Below are 9,542 nucleotides of genomic sequence, written 5' to 3' on the forward strand. Positions count from 1 at the left end.
TCCATTCATTCAAACTTGGGCTTTCCTCTTTTCCTTGGTTCTGTTTACATTTGTGCAGCCCTTGCCAGCGCCAAGCATGGAGGTTCTAAGTTCAGACTCCTTCACTGGAGAGTTCAAGCAAGTATAATTTCGAAGACCATGAACCAAGGATAGTAGAGGCCGACCCTACCTGAGAGCCCCCAAAGCCTGGCCAGAGGAGTGTGCTATCTTAAGGCGGACTTTGACAGACAGGATGTACAAGACATATTAGCAAAGGAACACAGCAGGTCCTAGGAGCTGTAGGGAATGTTAAGATAAAGTTGGAAAAGAGGCGGGAGGCTGCGACAAGCAGAGACCCATCCGGGAGCAGAGCGAGCAGTTGTGTGGAATTGTCTAGAAGGCTCACTCAAGCGCCAGTCAATTCTCGGTAGTCAGATCTGGGTTTACTTGTAACTGGTGTTGTTTGTTTGTTTTGTTTTGTTTTGTTTTTTCTACTGACTGGATGCCTTTTCCTGATGAGTGGATGAGCTAAGTTGACTGAAGAAACCTAAGAGAAAATATTAAGAGAAACAGACCTAGTAAGAGGTGGAGTCGGAGAAGTCACCAGAATGTGAACCCTGACAAGTGCGGAACCCACAGAGCATGGCTTATGGACGCACACACGAAGCCATTTAATAAGTCCCACCTACCCATGGAGGGAAGTCTGCTTTACTCACAATCCACTGATTTAAATATTAATCTCATCTTTAAAAAAAAAAAATCCTCACCACAACACCCAGAACAATGTTTGACCACTTATGCTGTGTTCTGCAGTCTAGCCAAGATGACAAAAATTAATCTTCACTTTCCTGAAGGCCACTGACCGCGGAGGTAAAGTGAGCAAGGCAATACATTAATCTTTGGGTAGGAGCAGAGGAGAGCAGAGCCTGGCTCTAAGGAAATCCGGAGTGTCATGACCTTTTGTTGTGTAACAATTTCCTCCAGACATTTGAGACATTCGACATTCCATACTGCAGGGAAGTTCCTTGCCTAAGAAGGTAAACAAGTCAAAACAGCTTCAGGAAGTCCCTGAAACTGACCAGGTTCACTAGGCTCCTCCATGCCAGAGTAAGCTATAAAAACTGAGGTTCCTTCTGAGACTAAAGGGAGCCCAGCTACAAAGAAAACTCTCTGACAAGCAAAACTGTAAAAACCCTAAGACCAGACCAGCTAGCTGCCTGGAAGAAACAGAAACCAACCAAGTTGCCTGGAAGAGGTTTAGACTAACGTACCTAAAAAGATACTCTCTAACCTGTTGAACAGCCTGTAAACTCTAGATTCCTGGCTTTGTGAGCTGTCTGCCATGCTAGGGGTGGGCTTTTGTGATGCAGCTTGTCTTTGAGCCATTTCTGCCCCTGTCAGCAACCCCAACACAACTCATTGGTTCACCAAATTGGACCTTAGTGGTACCCTTTACTTGGGCCTGTCTTGGGTTCCCTATCTGGCGTAAGTAGACATGTGTTGTATCTTCCCAGGAAAGGTTAGTCACACAGGCCGTCTGTGAGGGGCTAGGGTCTAAGCCTAGGTTATGGCAGTGAGTGGGAGTGGGCCACACGAGAGCTATGCAGGAGGTGGACCTGGCTTGAGTTGGTAACAGACTTCAGTGGGCAGCAAGGAGGGATGGAGTATGGAGTCCAGCGTTCCTGGCTTGAGAGCTCAGTTTAAGCTGCTTTTGTTTTAGAATATCAACGATCCTGTCCTGCCTGGTGAGCAGTAAGCTTTAAAGCCCAAGAAAAGGTAGAGGGAAAAAGTTGGGGAGCCCTTAGCATGATGATCTGAGAAAACTATAAAATGAGAAAAGACCCAAGAAGGGAAACATTGGGAACTTTTAGAACTAGGCAAAAGACACCTTTGGGGTTGCCACTATTATAAGTGATTGCTAATATTGATCATCAGCTTGACCAGGTCCAGACTCACCTAGGAAGAAACGAGTTGCTGTTCATGGCTGCCAGGGACTTTCTAGACTTTCTGCTTCCTGAGTGTGGGTGCAACTCGGCCACGTTCCTGCTGCCCTGTCTTCCTCTGATAAGGAATTATTACCCTCACACCCTTTTTTGTTTTATTTTGTTTTGTTTTGTTTTGAGACAGGGTTTCTTTGTGTAGCCCTGGCTGTCCTGGACTCGCTTTGTAGACCAGGCTGGCATTGAACTCACAGGGATCTGCCTGCCTCTGCCTCGTGAGTGCATGGCCACCACACCGGCCTTTTTTTTTTTTTTTTTTTTTTTTAACCAAACATTTATTTATTTATTATGTTTACAGTATTCTGCCTGCAAGCCAGAAGAGGGAACCAGATCTCATATAGATGGTTGTGAGCCACCATGTGGTTGCTGGGACCCTCAAACTCTTAGCCAAAATAAACAATTCCTTCTTGCTTTCTTTTGTCGGGTATCTTGCCACAACAGCTAGAAAAATAACTTAGAAAATTGGGACCAAGATGTGGGGGTGGGGCGGGGGTGGGGGGGTGGAAGCCATTGCTGTGATCAGGCTGACCATATGAACTGTAGGCTTGCTGGTTTTCAGGAGTAATATGGAAGAGTTTGCAGCTTCAAACTCCAGAAGCCATAGACTGGGAACGCTGTAAATAGAGCTTAGTGGGCCGTTTTGGTAGGAGTTAAAAAGGCCAGTGTGGTGGTTTGAGTCGGAATGCCCCTACAGACTCCTGTGTTTGAATACTTGGCCCACAGGGCATGGCACTATTAGGAGGTGTGGCCTTGTTTGAGTAGGTGTGGCCTTGTTGGAGGAAATGTGTCATTGTTGGGGGTGGGATTTGAGGTCTCCTATGCTTCAAGCTCTGCCCAGCGTGGGACATGGGCCCTTTCTGTTGCCTGTGGATCAAGATGTAGAACTCTCAGCTCCTTCCCCAGCACCATGTCTGCCTGCACGCCGCCATGCTTCCTACCACAATGTTAATGGACTAAACCTCTTGTAAGCCAGCCCTAGTAAAATGCTGTCCTTTATAAGAGTCACAGTGTCTCTTCACCATAACTAAGACAGCCAGAATGCTGAAAAGAACAGAACAGTGGAGGAGGTTTCCCAGGGGATCAAGGATTCCACCAGGAACAAGGCCCCAGGCCGCTGGAGTTATATTCTGTCAAAGAATCTGTCTTCATTCTGCCCGTGCCCTGAGGCTGAACTGAGAAGTGACTTGCTAACTTGTTTGATGGTAGAATTCCCAAGACAAGAGCATGCATTCGCCTGTGGCCTTCTCCCATTCAGGCTGCTCCTAGTGATCATTTGGATCTATCATGAGGATGAACAGAAACAAGAATGTAAAGTTTGCAAGGAAATATGTGTACACACTTAGAGTTATCCACAGGGAGTGTAAGAAAGCAGCAGTAACTGTTAAAAGGGTCAGCACCATTAAAAACACATTTTCTACCAAGTGCGGTGCTGCATACCTTTAACCTCAGCCCAGGCAGGTGAATCTCTGTGAGTTTCATGGCTGCTTCTCAAGCTGTCAGCGGAACTTTGTAACTTTATCCATACAATACTGAATTACCAGGCATAGAAGATGCAAGAATGAAGAGGTTCATGGAGGCTTGCACCAAAGTCCCTAAAAGCCAGTCAGCCAGGCAGGGTGTGGAAGGGTCGGAGTTCCTTGCAAGGAGGTCAAGACACTTTTGCACATGGCTGTAAAAGTGAGGCCCCAAGTTGCTTGCAGTGGAGCCTCAGGGGATGTTGGACATGACAAAGGCCATGGGAGTGATGGCTGTTCTTGGTTGTCAACTTGACTATATCTGGAATGAACTATAATCCAGAAATGAAGGGCACACCTGGGAGAGATGTTCTGCTTCACTGAAGTGTGTGAGTCCACTTCTAATCTTGACCTTTGAGGTAGGAAGACACACACCTTCAATCTGGATCTTAAGGCTGGAAGGGCCCACACCTTAAATCCAAATCTTGAGGTGAGAAGACACATTTAATATAGGCTATACCTTCTGTTGAAAGTCTACATTTGAACATAGAAGGAAATTTTTGCTGTTTGCCCTCGCCTTGCTAGCACACCCATTCCTTCACTGGCATTGGAACCTACTTCTTGGGATTCCAGCATATACAGAAGACTGGCTGAGACAGCCAACCTGGGACTGGTTCTTAGACTTTTCATCCACAACTAACCAATGTTAGATTAGCTAAACTGCACCCTGTAAATCATTCCAATTAATCATATCTATATCTATATGTCTATAGAGAGGGGGGAGTCCTTCCATAACTTCTATGATTCTAGAGAACCCTGACGAATACAGTGGGCCATCTGCCAAGAAGTAGAGCCAGCCCAGGAGAAAGAGAGAGAGACTATGTGTTTTATAGGCACAGAGAATGAAGAGGCAGGGTTAACCAAGCCCTATGGAATCCAGAGGTTCCATCAGGAGCCCCAGATGCCAGTCATGTTGCTACAGGATTTGATGTTTTCCCAGATTGGGTTTGGTCTTTCTTTGATTCCATCATTTCTTCCTATGACCCCATTCCTCACAGTTGGATATTCATTCCATGCAATTGTATATTGAAAATATATAATTTATTTTTATTTCAGTGGAACTCGAGAGTGCTTTGAATATCAGGAAAAAAACTGACTTTGAAACAGTGTTGGGAATGCTAAAGGTTATGGGGACTTTTGAAGTTAGACTAAACCCAGTTTTCATTGTAATATGGACCTGATCCTATGAGGATAAGGAACAGGTTATGGATTTATCATAATGTTTGTGTCAAGTTGACAAGAGGTAGACTTGTGATAGCTAATACTGTCAGCTTGGCAGGGTCTAGAATGATCTGTGAGGAAAACCTTTGGGGATATCTGTAGGGAGAGTCTAGATTGGCTTAACTGAGTTGGGAAGACATACCCTAAATTTGGCTGGTAGTATTCCATGAGCTGGGGTCTGCGGTTCCTTACTGTGGGTTCACTGTGGTCCAGTGATCTGTGGTCCACTACTTCACACTCCTGCCACTGCATCTTCCTCACTATGGTGGGCTGTATCCTCAAATTGGGAGCCAGAAACGCCTTTCTTAAGTTGCTGTTGTCAAGTATTTTATCACAGCAACAAGTATCTACAACTAGTCAGAATAGGATGGCTTACAAAACACAGATCTGCGGCCCAGCCCTGGCCCCACCACATACTCACCGATACCTTTCCTCTAGGTGAGAAGTAAAATCTTCTAAAGGTACCAACTCTGGGCAGAGGCAGGGATGGGAGTCTCTGGGCATCAGGAAAGTGATGAGATACACCGAGAACAGGAGTGCAAACGCTGTGTGTCCCGAGCATCGCATCACAGCATATCCTTAGGCAGTGACAGAACCTCAGCAGGGACGAGAGCTTTGGGCTCCAGATCGCCTGCATTGATGGAGTCTGAGATCCTATGTGTCTGCTGAGCATGAGGAACAAGAATCCTCAGCAGCCTGGAGCACTGAAGACATCAACCTTCCCTAAGCCTTTAGACTCTACATTTAAAATAACAGGGACCATTTCTTCCTTCCTAGGCATAAAAAAAATCAATACAATTTATATGTTCTGCCTCTTGAATAATTTACCCCCAAAGCTCATGTGTTGCAAAGCGGATATCCCAATTCAAACGTTGATGACTTTAAAGGTGGAGTCTTGGGTAGTAATCAGGATTAGTTGGAGTTTGTAGAAGGAATATCTTGTGTATTGTATGGATGTACCAATGTCAATTATGAATTTGATGGCCTGTAGCTTACGCAGGAAATAGGAAGTGTGGGACATCCTGTAGACAGAGGGATTCTGGGACAGAGCGAAGCAAGGAAGCTTCAGCCAGCAGGATGTGAGGAGGATGGAAGCGTGGTACCTGGGCTCAGGTATCCAGACACATGGCAAAATGTAGATTAGAACAAGTGGATTATTTTAAGTTAAGAGCTAGTCAGAGAAGAACCTAGAAATATGGCCTAGGCATTTGTATAATGCTTAATGCATCTCATAATTTCATATTCCAGGAGATTGGGACTGTGAGGAAAAAGCTCCCACAACATGAGGTCACGAAGGTGGGGCCCTCACTGTGATAATTGCCAGCTTTGGAGGCTGAAAAGTCTGCTTCTCTCATAGTGTGATGCCCTTATCCTGCTGCAGCAAATGAGGGTCCTTGCCACATACCAGCACCATGCTGTTTTGGTGCTCTTTGTTTGGGGATTTTGTTGTTGTTTTTGTTTTGTTTCATACACGGTCTCAGGATGTAGCTCTGGCTGGCATAGAACTTGCTATGTAAACAAGTCTGGCTTCCAGCTTAACAGAGATCTGCCTGCCTTTGCCTCCCAAGGGATTAAAGTTGTATATCACTACACCTGGCAGTATTTTGTTTGTTTAACTACTCAGTCTCAGAGTAATCAGCCGATTGGCCTAAGGTGGTTATGTTAGTTACTCTTCTCAGTGCTGGGAGAAGAACACCTGGCAGATGCAACTTATGGAAAGAAAGGGTTATTTGGGCTCACAGTGCAAGACAGTCTATTGCGGTAGAGAAGACGCCGGTGGTAGGAGCATCCACAGTGATAAAGCAGGTACTAGCTGGTACCCAGCCAGTCCCTTCTACTCTAATGCATTCAGGACCCCATGCCATGGAATGGAGCCATCCACACTTAGGATGAGACATCCCACTTAGTTAACCTAATCTAGAAGTCTTTGAGGGCAAAGACTTGCCCAGAGGCTTATTGCCATGGTGATTCTTAACCTCACCACAAGGGTCTGGGTTTGTAGGGTAAGGTTTGCTGTGCTACTGTTACCATCTGGCAGATGAGGAAACTAAGAGCCAGAGTGCACAACTACTAAGTTGGTTTAGAAGGTGAGGACCCAGCTTCTGTTGCTGTGGCTCGGCGCTTGTTGAAAACGTTAGATGCCAAAGGGACTGAGTGGTTAAGGAATAAAAAATGTCAGGTATAAGAATTCTGGCCCTCAAGCATCAAACTGTTTTGTTTATGGTCCTGCAACTCATTCTTGGCTTTGGTTTTGAGTTGGGGAAGGGAGATGAGATGACCCCAAAAGTAGATAGGGAACTCAATATGAAAATGCGGGCTGTCTTATAGGGCAGCCACCACAAATGCTATCACAAGAAAATACTTTTGTTTAAAAAAATAAAATAAAAGCTGGAAATACATTTTTTCATGAAAAAGGTTGGCTAGACATATTGAGTCATTTGGCTAAAACTCAAGCAGTTGGCTGGGGGGTGGTGGTGCACGCCTTTGATCCCAGCACTTGGGAGGCAAAGGTGGGTAGAACTCTTGAGTTCCAAGCCAGCCCAGTCTATATACACATTGGATTTCAAGACAGCCATGGATACACACAGAATCCCTGTCTCAAAAAACAAACAAAATCTCAAGCAGTTGAATAAATGTTTATCCCTTAGGCTGTGCTGCTGTCCATGTCACAGCAGAGGCCTTCCAAGCCTAGCACCCAGGAGCTTTGAACACTGTCAAAACCCAGGGCTGGAGAAGCAGTGAAGAAGCAGGAATTCTGGCATCAGAAACCCAAGTTCAGACCAGCAGGAAGTACATGGAAGGTGCAGACTAGAAGAGTCAGCTAAGCTCCATTCATTTTCTCTTCTTCCTGCTTGGCTGAAGAGGCAAAGGCTCTCTTGTAGTGGATGTACACATGGTTTTGTTTTGATCCCAAGTGTGGGATGGGGAACAGACTTGTGAGAGAACAGGTGATGTTTATCCATTGGAAGAGGAACCACCTCATGCAGGGGCTTGGTTTTTGCCAGCTGAAACACATCTTAGTACAGACTCTGAGAGGATATATATATGTGCGTGCATGGGTGTGTGTGTATGTATGCATGTATGCATGTATTTATATATGTGTGTATGTATGCATGTATTTATATATATGCCCAAAACAGGAGGCAGGGCTTTTTGGGTCTTGGTATTGTGTTGTTCGTTACTCCACTTTGAGACACTCCAAGAGAGAATCACTCCAGGGAAGGCTTCGAGGCTCTGGGTTCCAGCTGCTGCTCTGGGCGCTGGCTGCTGCTCCGGGTTCCGGCTGCTGTTTCAGGTTCCAGCAGCAACTTTGGTGGAATTGCTGGTCTGCTGAAATCCTACCAATTATGCCAGAGGAATTGCCCTGCTCCACCCCCCCCCACCCCCCACCCCCGGGAACTGAGTATAAAAATGGTCTCCATCTCCTGTTCCCATTAACCTCCTTTCTCTCCTATCTAGGGTAGGTGGGTTAGAAGGGAGGTGTAAGCATTAAAGAATCCCAAATAAAGTAGATTTGGAAAGGGTCAAAGCCCACACCCTCTTCTAGATGATGGGCTGTCTAGAAGGAGACTGGAAACTGACTTCTCACCCACCGGGCAGAAGTGGGCAGAGGGAGCTCTCACAGCCCTCTGGAAGCTGGGCCTGTCATCTGTACCTCAGCAGCCTCCTTCAGAGGGAGGACCACCCCCTAGGCCCTTTCTGTCTTGCCTTCAGAAGCTGTTCTGCTCTGTCCGTCCATCCTCAGGCCTGGTAGAGGAGGGAGCTCTCTCCATATTGTCTCCTCCTGGACGCTTAAGAGCCAGGTGAAGGAAGAGAGGCCATGGTTAGCCACCCAGACACTGTCCTATCATTGTCTTGGCAAGAAGCTCTCTGGAAACCCCAGAATGACTGGGCCAAGGCCTGCTTCCTCTTCTGACCGCATCCTGCAAGCTGGGGCAGGTCCCAGCAGGCATTGCCTGGAGACCTCTGCGGCTGTAGCTAGAACTCTTGATCCAAGCTGGGTTCCAGGAGGGTAGATAGCTCCATGAACTGCGAAGGACTGATTTGCAGGGCCAAGCCAGGGCCTTCCCTTGGCTGCCACAGGGACAAGAACTGAAAGTGGCCAGGACACTGAGTCTGAATTGCTGCTGAAGACTGGACAGGCCCAGCCCTGAGGTCATACCCCAGACTTGCATGAGACAGGCCACTCCCCCAGCACCCTCTGGCCATCGGTTCTGCTCTAGCTTCTAGATTTTTCTGAGTCCTCTCCAGGGCTCCTATTAGTCTTCTCTGGCATGTTTTTCCCCACCCTTTCTGCTTCCATCTTTCCTTTCCTCTCCAGCCCATCCGTCCTGGCCCTCTAGGCTTCTGTAGGACTTGAGAGGCCACAGACAAGTGTCCTTGTGCCTCTGTGTGGGTCACTGATCACTGACATATTTCCTGCTGTCCCTACTTAAGCTCATCCTCCCAGGCGAGAATGTTAGAAGGTGATACTTGCCACGAGTTCTGGCCACAGTTGGTCTGCATCCAAGGTCTTCTGTAGGTCTAAAACCACCCACAGGAGGTGATAGAAGTCATGGGGAGAGGACTGAGGGTCTATCCCAGCCTGGGACACCTCATTTCCTGTGTTCATGCTAATAGAGACTTGGACATCACCTAGCTTCCGTCCCCTTGAGAACCACCTGCCACCAAGCCCCATGGCTCCTCTGGAGCATTTCTGGAGGCCCAAAGAAGATTTGAAATTGTAAGGTAAGAGTGAATTGTGTTTCATTTTGTTCTGTTTTTAAGGTAAAACTAAATGCAGCAGTGGAGAGATAGATGTTAATCTGGGGCTGCATTCAACACAGGA

The sequence above is a fragment of the Acomys russatus genome, chromosome 6 (assembly GCF_903995435.1).
Source record: "Acomys russatus chromosome 6, mAcoRus1.1, whole genome shotgun sequence".
NCBI lineage: Eukaryota > Metazoa > Chordata > Mammalia > Rodentia > Muridae > Acomys > Acomys russatus.